Below are 17,347 nucleotides of genomic sequence, written 5' to 3' on the forward strand. Positions count from 1 at the left end.
AGAGGGCTAAAGCACCCAACTGACGTGAACGAGGAAAAAACCTGTCAGATCCCAGAATGTCTGACTGCCGCAGAACTAACCAACCCCCCCCCTCCCCCCAGTCTGGTAATCGGATGAGAGCAGCACCATTTTGCTAGACCAAGTAGACAGTGAGTGCAAATTCCACAGGACAAACACCATAAATGATAGGCTTTAAGAGGCTATCGGCTCTCCTCAGCCCCTCTCCTCTGCCTGTCTTAGCTCTCTGTATGTCTCAGTTCTCTCTGTATGTCTCAGCTTAGCAAAGCAGATAATGTAGAGATGCATTATTAATCACTCTGCTTGCATCCCAAATGGCATCCTACTCCCTATATAGTGCACTATATAGAGCCCTACGCTCTGGTAAAATGTAGTGCACTATGTAGGGAATAGGATGCTATTTGGGACACAACCTCTACCAACACTGTTTGGAAAGCAAAAGCATCAGTGGGCAGCAAGGTCTGAGGAGCATCTTGTCTTAGTCCCCTCCTCGACAGCATTGTTGGCCAGATACCAGTGGGCGTCTGGGCACCGACATTGTCCTTGTCCATCAGCATTAGAGTCATTTAATGCCAGAGCTACAAGCCTATCTCCCTCTCTGACCCTGGAATGTCTAAAAGAAAACACCATTAGCTGTGTCCCAAATGGAACCCTATTCCCAATATAGTGCACTACTTTGGTCAAAAGTATACTAAATAGGAAATGGGGTGCCATTTGAGACAGTCATTTTGGGTGAAACGGAACAAGGCACCTAGGAGCTATGCACACACAGCACACCACTGCTCAGCACACGCAATTAGCATGTTCCAGTTCTCCCTCCTTGACAATCAATTCATTACGTCAATGGATTTTGCTGTCGGATACAGAGCTATAATTACAGTGGGTTGAATATTATAAATGAGATGCCGAAAAATATTCATTTTAAATCGATAAGAGAGAATGCAAAGACATCTCGCTCTCCGAGAAATTGTAGGTCTCTTTTGTATGCACAGCTCAGTATCACATCACAGCAGCTGCCATTGTCTGCATCATTAGAGTTACCCCTCAGTACTACACCAGGTCATTTCAGGGCATATTGGCAATTTTGACTAAAAACAATGTAGGAACTGAGGTGTGAGAATAAGCACTGTGCTGCATTTGAGCTAAATGGGTCTGAATTGCCTTATGCTGACAATCAAATTAGCAGGAGTGCCGCCTGCCTCTCATACCCTGCTTCTCTCTCCACACTGTTTACTCCCATGCTCTGACCGACTGACCGGGAACTGTCAGCAGCAAATCAGTCTGAGCAGGGCCTGTGTAACTGGAGAGAGAGAAAGAAAGAGAGACAGGAAGAAAAAGAGAGTGAGAGAAACAAGGAGAGAGAGAAATAGAGAGAGAAACAGAGAGAGAGAGAATAGAGAGAAAGACAGAGAGACAGAAACATCTGGATAAAGAGAGAGGGTTAGTGCAGAGATTACAGAGGGCAGTGTGGCAGGAGCGACTGGCAGATGTTGGGGTTATAAAAGGTGGGCTGTAATTCGTAATGGAAGGTGTTAAGCTGTGAAGCTGGACAAGAGTCCAAGAGGACGTCGACATGTGCTGCCGATTCACATTTGGCTGTCGTCAAGGTGCCCCTTCTGGCTTAGAAAAGGTTTGACACTGCAGTCTGATTCATTCAGCAGCTACAGGGGCCAGGACCACACAGAGAGATAAGAAGAGACGACTAGACTGTCCTGGGCTAGGCAATCTCTCTATTTTTTCTCTCACTCTCTCTGTCTCTCTTGCTCTCTCTGTGTCTGTCTCCCTTCTCTTGCGCTCTCTCTATATATCCATCTATCTACGTTATTCTCAAAGAGGGGAAAGATCCATCTACACACAGAGAAAAGTGTTCACAAGGAATACTATGCTTGGAATAATAGAAAAACAGATGAAGCTGAAAGCCGGGAAAATGTGTATACAACAACTAGAGAGTGGAAATAGTTTAGGAAGACAGAATGGAACTTTTGTTTACTGAATGATTGATTGAAAATTGTGAGTCAACAATTCAATGTAAATCATTCTCAAGGTGTACAGCGCTCTGCTCTAACTTGATCATTTATGGATTTAGGAGAGAGTGGTACCTATATAATTCAGGGGAAAAGGGTTGGGCATTTGCTCAAATAATGTTACAAGATATAATAATTTATATTATATGTGGCCGGGGAAAGCCATTGTTTGGAGTGTAAGACGCCCCCACAACCAGCATTTTTAGGCTGCAGCAAGTTAGGCTGCAGTGCCACAGCCTGCACCTAAAGCCACTCAGCCTCGTTAGGCTGCAACACACATGGGGGGCATGTAAGGTTCTGTTTCAGGCCGTATCTAGACTTGACAGTTCATGCATCCTTTGTATTCTGATCATGGAGTTCTGATGGTGGAATTCCTAACACTTCATGCGTCTACACCTACATTTAAATGTGTCTACCGTGTCCACATTGTGTCCGGATTATTCAAATGCAAATATGCATTCTGCAAACGGTGGTACAGGCTAAATCTGATAATAGCACAACAACAACTTGATGGCAGTAGCCAACTACTATAGCAAGCCTCTGTAGCTAGCCAGAAATCTAGCTAGCAAAGCTAAATGGATTGCATACAGGTTAGCATAATATTTTCTCCAACGTGAAAAACGTGCCTCTCGCTCCCAAAGTACATGTTTTCTGGAGACTTGAAGGCAGAATGCTGATGACATCGTATGCGCTTTCGGTAGCCTGATTGCACCGAGACTGAGGAGAAAGCTGCACACAATGCGACTTTTGTGCGCCTAGACCTATACTTTCGATGCAATCTTCGTATTTAGATAGCGGAAGTCGCATGTAAGTGTCAAGTGTAGACATAGCCTCAGTTCAGCAAAGGAGAAGCTCCTGGGTGGATGCCGGAGGCTGAGCTTGCCGGGCATTTGATGGAAGGCCACGGACATTGACTTATGTTGGCAGAAAAGCACAATCTATTTAATTTTCGAAGATAAATTCCAGCCTACGTTAAGTTTATCCCCTGTGTGTGGGAGTGCTTTGATTGACAGTTTTTCTTCCTTTTTGTGAACCGTTTTATTTGGACAAATATGCATTGAACCTTTGTCATTGATTCTCATCATTGTCATCCTACCAGCCACGCCTAGTGAGCCATTACATATGTAACACTTGAATTAAACTTCAGTTGTTGACTGACCATCCATACACTTCTAACATCTTTTGAAATGGTTACATTAGTATTAACAGTTTAATTTCAAGAGCTCAAAAAGCACACTTGCCCATTTCTAAAGGTCACTGAATAAAATGAATGTTGGACTGGCTTAGCCAGCAGCATCATCAGAAATCCACAATCATTGAGGGTTAAGCTTTTAAGCCTTGAATACAGGATTGTTTCAAAATAGCTGAACTTGAAAGACAAATGGAATCTCTCTCGCTAAGCAATTGAGGAGAAAATACTAAATTTGCAGTCACACAACTGTCCCATAAATCAATCCCATCCATTTGAAGAAGCTCATCCAACAACACAGAAGGGAGAGAAAAAAAAAACGTTCCAGAAGAGGAATTTAAAATATTCAGCTGCTAACTACCTAGTTCAGAGCTGTGTATTGTAGGATGGGCAGGCTCTACACAGGCAGGCTGACCATGCTGAGGTCTCTAGTCTAGATCAGAGTTTCAGGGTATGTCCAAAATGGTACCTTATCCTCCTATTTAGTGCACAACTTTTGACCAGAGCCCATAAATCTCCGGTCAAAAGTAGTGCACTGCAAACAGGGAACAGGGTGCCATTTGGGACAAAGCATCAAAGTGTCCCCTGCACAGTGCACTCTCTCTCCAGACCAGCGTTGCGTCCCAGCTGAGCTCATTACCATCGGCTGTGTCTAGTGATTCTATTTCTATGGTCTAGGCAGCAGCCATTTGATGGCAGCACATCAGAGCAACACTGAGAGCAGAATCCGGGTTGAGAGGAAAGGGACTGACGAGGAAGAGACTGGACTGGAGCCTCGTACGCTAATCAGAGGCACTACTAGGCTGTGTACTCTGGTACAGACAACTCCAAAGCCAAAAACTTTGGTGGAGAAAACATAGTTTTAAATAGTGTGATAAAAACCAGTGTGGTTCTTTCAATGACAAACGGCAGAAAAAAGCTCACTCTTGAGAAATAGATGATGGCAGGACGGCAAATTGCCATACTGCACACATATTTGTTCTGAGGGAGATTTGGTTTAAGTGTTATACAAGATGATGTAGCTGTCTGAATTTGCGTAATGTGCCAGAGCTTTTTCCTAACGCACTTCAGTCATGCAGATGACAGGTTAAAACAGACGACATCCTTTTCATCAAAAACCAATCCAATGTGTTTCACGTTTAAAAAGAAGAGCGAGCTACCACTTCAATCCAAATGAAAGAGAATATTATTGTATTTTAATGATTCCAGATCACGTCCATGGGAAAAACCCATCAGCAATAATACATAGGCCTATTTAACAGAATATTATAATCATGCTTTGTCTAGCAGGGTTGATTATAAATGATCAGCTGCTTATCCATTCCATATGCCATATTATAACTAATAAAACAGGCAATTAATTATAATAGCTAGCACTATACATGATGGAGGATGAACAAAAGAAATGTGCTCAGTTGCGCGGGATAGAGTTACAGCTATTGTATTATGTCTGCATTAAGATACATCCAAGAGAGGATTCAGGCAGCAACAGGAATATGATGACATTCTCATGTACTGTAAGCATAGTCATTCTTCAGATAGAACAGTAAACAGGTATTTTAGCATCATAGCCTTGGTACAGTATATGGCTGATATACACATGGCTGGAATGCAGTTTCAACCAATCAGCATCCAGGATCCAAACTACCCAAAACATTTTAAGGAGGTTGGTTATTATCTATCGAAGGAACAGACTCCACCACACACTGTAGCTATGTTTCCATTAACATGTCCAGGGATTGTTTGTTGACATTTAGAAAGTTCACATAGAAACTAGATGAGACAATTGCCTGCTATGGTGCGTTTCCAGTTAACTATCTGTCAGCTGGACGTAAGAATGTCACACCTAATAAAATAACTTTTTCACCTACAGTGTTAAATACAATGTTTGTAGTTGAAGTGATTCCATTACCCATTTTGGCAAATTGTGCGATAATACATTGATGACAGCTGTACTGTGTGCCCTTCCACATATCAGTTTAATGTCTCATGTAGGCCACAAAAGCCAGTATGGATAGAATGCAATAATTGACTAATATTTGCCATATTCTAATAATTATCATGTGCCTAACGTATCACCACAGATAAAGCACTGCATAGGCTGTCAAGGCTAGACCGTGCCATGGTGAAACTCGCACTCCTGTAGATCTGAAATAATTGGATGACGAAACTAGCTAGCCAACCAGAAAATCAAGGTGAAGCATTTCAGACATTCTTGAAAGTCAGGACAATTCTTGTCCGGCAAAGAACATCCATTTTGGTACCGCTTATTATCATAAGCACTGAATACATGTGTTACAAAGCATCTATAACCGTATGCCATGCTTTATAAAGGGTTCATAATGTGGCATAAATGTGTGACATAATCACCCATATGCCAAATGTGACATAACCCACTATGTTGAATATGATATAAACATGTGCTTTCTAGAGGGTGTTGTGCTGAAGGATGGCATATGATCTAAAGTGATGTCATGTTAGCCACATTACTCCTAATCTATTTCCCAGACACTCCCGCCCAAATGCACGGAAGGTCTGGTGGACAAACGCATCAAACTTGGCCATCATTAGTTAGGGTTAGGTTAAAAATCAAATTTTAAGAAGATAACTTGTGGAAATGGGCAGGGTTTAGCCATAATTGTGCATTTTTGACTGTGTTAAGTCATAAACGATAACACATACTTTACTCAGTAAGGTTATTCCTACAGAATTCTATGGTGACTCCCACTAAGGCCAACTTTGAATGGTTGATACCCCAGGCTTACAGTGCATTCAGAAAGTGCTCAGACCCATTCCCTTTTTCCACATTTTGTTACGTTACAGCCTAAAATGGATTAAATAAATAAAAAATCCTCAAGCGAAAACAGGGTTCTAGCCATTTTTGCAAATGTATTAAAAAACAATAACAGAAATACCTTATTTACATAATTATTCAGACCCTTTGCTATGAGACTCGACATTGAGCTCAGGTGCATCCTGTTTCCATTGATCATCCTTGAGATGTTTCTACAACTTGATTGGAGTCCACCTATGGTAAATTCAATTGATTGGAAATGATTTGGAAAGGGACACACCTGTCTATATTGCAGGATAAATCAATGTTAAAGTTGACATAGCTGGCCATATATGGATGTTAAATTTTACTTTATGTATTGGCTTCTTCTAACCCATTGCTTTCTACTACATATAAATAATATGATTAAATGATCTCTTTACATTAAAAAACCAAACTATATCAGAATTCCAGTCATTCCAATAAATCTTATATCCCTTGATCTTCAAGAATAGGACTTTGACAAATGGAAGTATAGATTAGCCAAATGTTTTACCTGAGCATGATGTCACGCCCTGATCTGTTTCACCTGTTCATGGTATTGTCTCCACCCCATCCAGGTGTCACTTATTTTCCCCAGTGTATTTATCCCTGTGTTTCCTGTCTCTCTGTGCCAGCTCGTCTTGTATGTTTCCAAGTCAACCAGTGTTTTTCCCGTTCTTCTGCTTTTTGCGTTCTCCTTTTTCTATTCCTCCCGGTTTTGACCCTTGCCTGTTCTGGACTCTGTACCCGCCTGCCTGACCATTCTGCCTGCCTTGACCACGAGCCTGTCTGCCACTCTGTACCTTCTGGACTCTGATCTGGTTTTGACCTTTTTGCCTGTCTATGACCATTCTCTTGCCTACCCCTTTGGATTAATAAACATTGTAAGACTCCAACCATCTGCCTCCTGTGTCTGCATTTGGGTCTCGCCTTGTGCCTTGATACATAACCCCAAAGCTAAGGACTTATCCAGCCCAGCCCTCTGTTGTTTATGATTTTGTTGTCATGGAGGACTGATTGGGATCGTTGATTCAAATTGGGGGAAAAAATGCTGCGCTCATGGAATGGCATGCTTTGAGCAGTACTAGCAGTGCTAGTTACATGTGAAAAATGAATGCCATGTTGCATTTGCAACAGGCCTATTGTTCACCTTTTTGTTGGCGACACTTTGATATCTTGATAATATGCAGCTGTTTAAAGGGCAAATCCACAGATGAAACAATTACAAAATGGTCACCCCGCCTCTGTTTTGGTAAAAAACTGAGGGATGGGCCTGGAGAAACGTAACCACTCTCAGATTAATAGACAGAGCTATGCCCATCCATGACTGACCATCCATGATATAAAAATGTGTGTTTTAACTACGAGGCTATACAATGTTTACAAACATTGGAGAAAAACAAGCTCATATTGTGTTCTCATGGAGTGTGACAGTTGAACTAACCTCCTGAGGCAAGTTATATTCTTCAAAAATCAATGGATATACAGTACCAGTCAAAAGTTTGCACACACCTACTCATTCCATTGTTTTTCTGCTGTGTAGAATAATAGTGAAGACATCAACACTGTGAAATAACACATATGTAATCATGTACTCACCAAAAAAGTGTTAAACAAATCAAAATATAAGTTATATATGAGATTCTTCAAAGTAGCCACCCTTTGCCTTGATGACAGCTTTGCACACTCGTGGCAATCTCTCAACAAGCTTCATGAGGTAGTCACCTGGAATGCATTTCAATTAACAGGTGTGCCTTGTTAGAAGTTCATTTGTAGAATTTCTTTCCTTCTTTTCCGGGTCGTGCTGCTGCTCCAGTGTCAACTGTTCTGCGGCTATGGAACCCTGATCTGTTCACCGGCCTGCTGTTTTCAATTCTCTCTCTCTCCCTCTCTCTCTCTCTCTACCACACATGCTGTCTCTAACTCTGAATGCTGGGCTATGAAAAGCCAACTGACATTTACTCCTGAGGTGCTGACCTGTTGCACCCTCTACAACCACTGTGATTATTATTATTTATGAACGTTTGAACATCTTGGCCATGTACTATAATAATCTCCACCTGGCACAGCCAGAAGAGGACTGGCCACCTATCAGAGCCTGGTTCCTCTCTAGGTTTCTTCCTAGGTTCCTGCCTTCATGGGGAGTTTTTCCTAGCCACCATGCTTCTACATCTGCATTGCTTGCTGTTTGGGGTTTTAGGCTGGGATTCTGTATAGCACTTTGTGACATCGGCTGATGTAAAAAGGGCTTTATAAATAAATGTGATTGATTGAATGCATTTGAGCCAATCAGTTGTGTTGTGACAAGGTATGGGTGGTATACAGAAGATAGCCCAACTCCATATTATGGCAAGCACAGCTCAAATAAGCAAAGAGAAATGACAGTCCATCATCATTTTAAAACATGAAGGTCAGTCAATCCGGAAAATTCCAAGAAAGTTTCTTAAAGTGCAGTCGTAAAAACCATCAAGCGCTATGATGAAACTGGCTCTCATGAGGACCGCCACAGGAAAGGAAGACCCAGAATTAGCTCTGCTGCAGAGGATAAGTTCATTAGAGTTACCAGCCTCAGAAATTGCTGCCCAAATAAATGCTTGACAGAGTTCAAGTAAAAGACTCTCACATTTACTCCTGCTCCCCATCTCCGGTGCTAAAAGTCGCCTGTCTACTAACCCGTCTGACTACTAACCACCGGTCCTGGCAACCCATCACTATGCACACCTGGCAACCCTTCATTACGCACACCTGCACCTCATTTGGAACACCAGGACGTGATCACTTTCCTGATTACCCCCCCTATAATATAATAATGTTGTCATTTCCCGTCAGGTGTTATTATATTTGTTTATGTTCTCATGTCCAGACGCTTCTCTTGTTTTTGTATCATTACGTCTCAAACTGCACCTGCTTCCTAATGCCCTGTGTCTTCATTACAGCCTCATTTCATGGAAGCAGCAGTTTATCAAGGCATCTCCCAGATTGTCAGTGAACAAGAAGACCTACTTCGCCAACACCACGACCATCTGACTCAAATGGGGGCGGCTATGGATGAGGCCCTCGGCGTTCTTCAACGTCTCGTCGTTTCCCAAGAGGTGTCACCCTCATCTGGTGGAGGATTCTCTCCTACGTGTCGACCCAGCGAGCCAGTATCCCAGCCCATCCAGCAGTCCGTCCAGGTCAGCGAGGTCCGTTTGTCTCTCCTGGTCAAATACGATGGGACTCCATCAGAATGCCATGGCTTCCTACTCCAGTGCTCCCTCTATTTCGCTCATCATATGGGGGCCCCCACCACCGAGAGGTCCAAGGTTGCCATGGTAATTTCCCTGCTGACTGGACGGGCGTTGGAGTGGGCTACGGCCATCTGGCAGAGAGGAGAGGAGGAGCTGGATTCGTATGAGGGGTTCATGGCTCTGTTCAGGGGGGTCTTCGACCATCCACCAGAGGGCATAGATGGAGGTGAGTGTTTACTCCACCTACGGCAAGAGGGAAAGACCGCTGCGGAGTATGCCCTCACCTTCAGGACAGTGGTAACATCCAGGGATGGAATGAGCCGGCGCTTTGCACCCTATTCCGAAGAGGGTTGCGCGAGGAAATCCAGACAAGATGAAACCCTCTCCTTGGACACACTTATCATGATGGCCATCCGTATGGATAGCCTTCAGTGGGATCTTCGGTACCACCATCACCTCTCTCCCTCCTTCGTTGACCAATCTGAGTCAGAGCCTGAACCCATGGAAATAGAGGCCACCCGTCTCCCCGTGGCTGAGCGACACTGTCGGAGACAGCTGGGGCTCTGTCCCTATTGCGGACAGGAGGGGCACCAGCTTCAGCAGTGTCTGATATGTCCCAACCCGGGGTCCACAAGAGCAGAGGGATGGTCCCGTGATAATGTTTTGGGTTTGGCGTGAGTATTCCACCATCCTCATTTTCCTCCAAACCCTATCAAGAATCCATATCACTAGCTGGCTGTCCCTCATATGTTATATCTACTGCTCTAGTGGACTCCGGTGCTGCGGGGAATTTCATTGACCAGGCCCTTGCCTCCTCACTGAACATCCCCTCATATCCACACTCCTCTCAAATTCCGGTTCAAGCGTTGGAGGGTCGACCACTGGGATCCGGGAATGTCACAAACATCACAGCACCACCCACCCTCACTGTGGGACCTCTGCACCAGGAAAGCCTTCCCTTCCTCATCATCACTGCACCCACGCACAAAGTCATCCTCGACCTCCCGTGGCTTCAACGTCATAACCCCACCATCTCCTGGTCAAGGATGAGAATCACTGACTGGGCACCAGGATGCTGGAGGACCTGCTTTCCCTCACCTTGTGCTTCCACGTCTGTTGAGAGTGCGGGTAACGCCCACCAGCCTACAGCCTATCCCTCCCTTACCGTTGGCCCTCTGTTTTGGGATGTGGATGTGGACATCTGCCAGGCTCTGGAGAGGGAACCCGCACCCTCTACCTGCCCTCCTGAACGCATCTACATCCCCTCGGAGGTAAGGGATAGGCTGTTGACCTCTGCGCACACATCCCTCACCACTGGAAACCCAGGTATCACTCGCACTATTCACAATTCACGTGGCTCACAACTCATGTTCAGTATGTGCCCAAACAAAATCCCCCCAGCACGCTTCAGAAGGGAAGCTCCTTTCCCTTCCTGTGCCTCAGCGTCCCTGGTCTCATCTGTCCATTGACTTTGTTACTGATGTCCCCTTCTCTGATGGTTATTCTTCTCCCTGGTCTCCCTACCGCTCTCCAGGTCACCGAGGCACTGTTCCAGCAGGTTTTCCAGCACTATGACCTTCCCGGAGGACATCGTCTCTGACCGTGACCCCCAATTCACGTCACGGTACGGAGGGCTTTCCTGGAAAAACTGGGGCTCAAGATCAGCCTCACTTCCGGGTACCAGCATCAGCCCATAGGGCAGGTGGAGAGGATGAACCAGGAGATATCAATAATAAGTGATATCCGTATCGCCGTAGACTACACCACTGCTGTCATCCTTACTTCCAAACGTTTAATCATGTTGGATAATATTTGGATGCTGACAGAAGTTGCTCCATTGGAAGACATAGCTTGGACTATAGCCTACAATAGCCTATTTATTGTGTCATCATAGTGGTCTCTGACTTGTGGTCAGACTCGCTCAATGATTTTAATGTCATTGAGAAATTAGAGTAGTGTCAAAGATTTGTTTTCGCAAACATCCTTTCTGAATTTAAAAGTAATCCAAGAAGTAGTCATCTAGTTTTTCAAAACGATCTGTAATCTGATTACAATATTTTAGCTGGTAACGTAACAGATTACAGTTACAGTTTTTGGTAATCCCTTACAAGATTACAAAAAGAACCAGGTGGTTGCTCTGACAGAGCTCCAGAGTTCTTCTGTGAAGATGCAAGAACCTTCCAGAAGGACAACAATCTCTGCAGCACTCCACCAATCAGAACATTACGGTAGAGTGGCCTGATGGAAGCCACTCCTCAGTAAAAGGCACATGACAAGCTGCTTTGAGTTTGCCAAAAGGCACATAAAGGACTCTCAGACCATGAGAAACAAGATTCTCTGGTCTGATGAAACCAAGATTGAACTCTTTGGCCTGAATGCCAAGCATCACGTCTGCAGGTAACCTTGCACCATCCCTACGGTGAAGCATGGTGGTGGCAGCATCATGCTGTGGGGATATTTTTCAGCAGCAGGGACTGGGAGACTAGTCATGATTGAGGGAAAGATGAACAGAGCAAAGTACAGAGACCTCAGGGCAAAGGATCACCTTCCAACAGGACAACAACCCTAAGCACACAGCTGAGACAACACAGGAGTGACTTCGGGACAAGTCTCTGAATGTCCTTAAGTGGCCCAGCCAGAGCCCGGACATGAACCCAATCGAACATCTCTGGAGAGACCTGAAAATAGCTATGCAGCGACGCTACCCATCCAACCTGACAGAGCTTGAGAGGATCTGCAGAGAAGAATGGGAGAGACTCTCCAAATACAGGTGTGCTAAGCTTGTAGTGTCATACCCAAGAAGACTTGAGGCTGTAATTGCTGCCAAAGGTGCTTCAACATAGTACCGAGTAAAGGATCGGAATACTTGCATATGTAAATGTGATATTTCCGGAGTTTATTTTTTATAACTTTGCAAACGTTTCTAAAAACCTGTTTTTGATTTGTCATTATGGGGTATTGTGTGTAGATTGATGAGGGAAAAAACAATGTAATCCATTTTAGAATAAGGCTGTAACGTAACAAAATGTGGAAGAATGTCAAGGGGTCTGAATACTTTGCAAATGTATTATTGCACACACAGTTATTGCCTGGGGACGACGTAACACCAATAAACACTTACCTTGATGAAAGGCCCAACCTAAAGAAATTAAGTGTCATTCATCTGGAACCAAGTTACATGTTCCTCAGTACACAAACACGCACACAACAAAAACGAGCCATACCGCGTGGTGCTGGGCCTAGTCAGGTCTTTGATGCATTCACCCACTCCCCCGCTGAAAGATCAGCCACAAAATGTTGGCACCATTGTAACAAGTTGTAATCAAGCCCTGGTCTCCAGGATGGGAACAGAAGAGGAATACCTGTTGCAGTAGTCTCAGGTTAGACAAATCCAAACAATGTTGATTCTGACACACACACACAAACGCAAGCTTTGCAGGTCCATCAACCCATTTAAATACCTCACACCCTACAGTAACTTGTGGATCACGAGAGAACCTTCATAAATCAGCAGAATGTTAATAACCAATTAATTGATGCTTTATGTAGTGTCCTGTAATACTTAGTTTGAAGTGAGACTGTTTCGGTCATTCAGAACTCTTCTGGTCATTTATAACACATACATAAATGCTGTATGCTGTACTTACTATAGTCAGACACCTTTGGTCATTAATAACCAGGGATGCATTGGTACAGTGGGCCCACGGTTCGCTATGTATCACGGTTTGTGGGCCACGGTATGGTTTCTGTATCTTTATATTTAAGAAAAGTGTGCGTTTGTATGACTCTCATACAGGGGACAAGTTTGCAACACGTAGCTCTTCATCTCCCAAACCAGTACATAGTGAACCGTCACAGTGAGGTAGCTTTGAGTTGCTCTGGAGGTCCAGCTATCAGTGGAGAGAGCTGGATAGGGTGTCTGTGTCAATTCATTTTCAATTTCTCTCTGTGATGTTTCATAGAGTTTGGGAATTACTCTGCTGCTGAAATGTGTGCGGGAGGGTACATTGTAACACGGTTCAATTTTCTTTCATCAGGTGACAAAATCCCGAGTCAGTAACCACCGAATAGGGCTGCAAATCTTTGGCTATGAATTCTCCCACTGCTTTCATTATTTCTTTATATTTTTCTGAATTTGTTGCATATTGTTGTTGGAAGGCAGCAGCGAGAGATTGTTGTGTTTTCTCTAATGAGTGGACTCTCCTTGCTCCAGCTCCATCTGCAAGGGATACGGCCGGGTGATGGCGACGTAAATGACACTACATGTTAGAAGTGTTTCCACTCGAGTAGCCGACAGTGGCAAAGCAATGCTTGCAGACTGTACTTTGTTTGTTTATGGACTTCTTACCCTCGTCATCGTATTGAATGCTCAATCCAAAATGTTCCCACACAGCGGATTTGAAAGACGGCGGTGACTCTTCAAATTTGCTTCTGTCTGTCTTGTTAGCGCTCGCCATTGTCACGTTGGAGCTGAGAGAATATTTGTTTTTAGTTTCCCCTCATGGGGCCCCTTTAGGGAGGTTTCCTACTGAGATGTCATTGCAAATCGTCCATTGGTTGTTTAAGGGGGAGGGGGTTGCGGTCACTGCGGTTGCCAAATTTTGGGACATTGCTGTGGAGTAAACTTTGTCAGCCCTCAGGAGACCCCTAACGGCCTGGGGCCCCAAGCAGTTGCCTGCCAAGCCTGTTCACAAGCTGTGTCTGGTTCTGTGGATCTAAATGTACAACGTGCGTGTATTCTGCAGCACGATAAACAAGCAAGTTTTGTAAATTATAGGAAAATGACATGCATATCGTAATTCCGCAGTTTAAGTGTGCTTAATGAACCTTGGGGGCGTACCGAACGGTTCGAAAACATACTGTGTACCGTTGCATCCCTATTAATAACACATACATAAAGGCTTGATGATGTAAACACAAATGTGTTAACACTTAGGGAATTATCACTAACAGCTAAAACAAATAAACATTAAAGACATGTGTAAACCATACATTTCCTTTTATTTGTACATTTCAAAACAATACAAATACATTAAGTTTCAAAAAGTCGAGCAATGCAATTACATTGAAAATTACACAGGGCTGTGAATAGTGTCGCTTGTCCCTGTGTTGTCGGACAAATGTTTCTTGCCTATCTTCCTGCTGGTATGTTGGTTCCAATCTTAAAAGTAACAACAAAGTAAGTTAGCCTGTCTGTTAGGAAATACCTTTGTCAAACCATCTGGATAAGTGCATTTCTGTGCTGAAAACCAGAAACTCTAAATGGGAAGATGGGAAACTCAATTCATATTATTATATTCCTCTTTAATTTACCAATCTTGTGACGTGAATATGAGACGTGGCTGTATCTAGGGGGATTGGTATTTAGCTGAGCCTACTAGCTAGCTACATTTTGGCTAGTTAGCAATTTCAGAGAAGGCTACAGTGTGTACTCTTTACTCAACACTTAACTACAAACAAATTTAAATTACAATGAATAAAGATGAACTTACTTGTCTTTCGCTCTCCAGTGGCAGCACAAGTGGGCATCACATGATCAGCGTCTCGTCAGCAACACTAAAAAAGTTTTTTCAAAAAAGTTCCAAATAAAAGTCCCCTTTGTAAAAGTAGAAAAGTGTCAATAACCATTCATGATATATGAAAAATAATTGTCTAATCATTAACAATGATTCATATTTGTTCATATTTAAGTGACATTTTCATTAAATTAGGGTTTTAAAACATGTTCCAAGGTCAAATAAATGCCCCCAATACGAATCACTGTATACATATTGGCTTAGAGCAAGAACTATTCTGGTTGCCACAGTAAAAGTATTGTATGGAATTTTCAGTAGGGTCTGTAGAATGTATATATGGTGTCATTTCATGGGGCTCTGAATAATACGGAGTGTTGCTGGCCTTTTACTCCACTCCATTGGTGGCCGAATCACATCACGTGCGCTTACTGCACTACAAAAAACCCGCTAACTAAACAAGAGTGCACGCTCACTGAATTAAAGGGCATCTACACACAAAAATTGAAGTTTCGTAGATTTTTCCCAGACCTCAAAAGTCATCCCTGATGTGGTTTAAAGCATTATTGAGAAAAAAACAGAATTATACTTGGTTTTTCTATTTAAAAAAGTGTTGAAAAAAACTGAGGTAAACCAGAAAAAAATAGGGCAAATCTGAAACCTGCAAAACAAAGAACTTAATTTTTGGGAAAAAAAAACTGAAGTAGGCAAAACATTTAAACAGATTTACATTTTAAAAGGCCCTAAAAACGTTTTTTTTATGTGCAGGACTGCACTTAGAGTGTGTCATCCTGCAGCACAACATTTTTGGGGAAGTTGAGGTTGGGTCCAATATTGACTATGTACCCAAGAGGGAAAGAAGGTGGGCTATCCTATTAAATGTTTTAGTGAAATATAATATGCAATTTAGCAGAATCGAACCCAATATCCTGGCATTGCAATGCTCTACCAAGATGCATGACAGGGTAATAAATGCTTGGTGAAGCCTCAATTTAATTTGATTGATAAGGCCTTTATTAAGTGGTGCTTATGCCACCCTGCCACCCAGGTTTATGTAATATTTGACATAGTGGGTTTTGTCACATTTGACATTGGTGGCTAAGTCACACAGTTATGCCACATCTATGAACCCTTTATAAAGCATGACAAACAGTTATAGATGATTTGTAATACATTTATGAAGGCTTTATGAAGGCTTTGTGAAGCCTTTATAAGCTGCACGTAGGGTTGGTAAGGGTCGGAAACTTTAAAAAGTTAAGCCTGGGAATTTTGCTTAAATTCATCAAAAAGTTAGCTTATAACAGTGAACCTTTTTTGTGGGATACACATAAGGCAATTCTAGGTCTTGTGACATATTTTGGTTAAACTATCCCCAATTCATTGGAATTGCAACCCTCTGCATGCACAGTACATTCTTCCATCACGTGTGCAGTGCACTCTTCCATCACATGTACAGCTGATTCTCAAGATCTTACACACTAATGAGATGCTATTGAGCCCACACTACTACAGTGTGTGAGCCAATGACTACATGCTTTCTGTTAAGTTTTGATTCCAATATTGGGTGGGGTGAATATATTTTATATGACATACATTATTTTTTTGTTAACTAGTAAATAATGGCCTACAGCAAAGTGTGTTTAAATCATTTCTTACTTGTTAACATTTTCTGCTAGTTCGTTTTTGCTACCATGTGGTTTTTGCTCGCTTGAGCCTGCTAACCGAGGAGTGTTTATTCACCTGTTTCCATACATGTTTCATTTTAAAACATTTATCTTACAAAGGAGTTGTTTAATCTAACTGCTTAACTTTTTATCTGTACATGGAATTGTATTTGGGTTTTTTTAACTCATTTTTTTCTAATCTCTACAGGAAAATGCCACGGGCACTATCTGATGTGTGGAGACATTTCACTGCAGCTAATGTAGGAGGAAAAGCTGTGTACATTTGCAAATACTGTGCCAAATTATATGTGAAGAATGCAACAAAGATGCAGAATCATCTGACCAAGTGAATAAAGTTTCTTCAGCGGACACAACAAGCAACCTCTGACAAAGGTCCCTCAAAAGTCCCTCTACTTCTATAAGGTGAAAATCATGAATCAGACACCTTATCGATAGCAACAGCTCATGGTCCTCCTGGAATCAGAAGTTTTTGTTGACTCAATGGAGGAACGTAGTCAAAGAAATGCTGATGAATGTCTTGATCGAGCTGTGTATGCAACTGGTTCACCTCTGATGCTCACAGGCAATGTGAATTGGAAGAGATTTCTGAATGTTCTTCGCCCAGCATACACCCCTCCAACCAAACACGCTTTATCTAGTCATTTGCTGGATGCAGAGTTCAACAGAGTTCAAGTGAAGGTCAAGCAAATCAGAGAAAGCAGACTCTATTGCAATCATCTTTGATGGGTGGTTGAATGTTCATGGGCAAGGAATAATTAACTACATCATATCCCACCCCTCAACCAGTATTCTACAAGAGCACAGACACAAGGGACAACAGACACACCGGTCTCTACATTGCAGATGAGCTGAAGGCAATCATCAATGACCTTG

At 42.9% G+C, this 17,347-nt stretch overlaps 1 protein-coding gene across 1 annotated transcript in view; it reads right to left on the reverse strand.

The window, feature by feature from the left end:
- The window catches only part of zmat4a (zinc finger, matrin-type 4a), a 148,874-nt gene that overhangs the window by 120,305 nt on the left and 11,222 nt on the right, over positions 1-17,347 (reverse strand). The window lies entirely within an intron of this gene.

Source organism: Oncorhynchus mykiss, chromosome 6 (assembly GCF_057628025.1).
Source record: "Oncorhynchus mykiss isolate SJ-2025 chromosome 6, ASM5762802v1, whole genome shotgun sequence".
Lineage (NCBI taxonomy): Eukaryota > Metazoa > Chordata > Actinopteri > Salmoniformes > Salmonidae > Oncorhynchus > Oncorhynchus mykiss.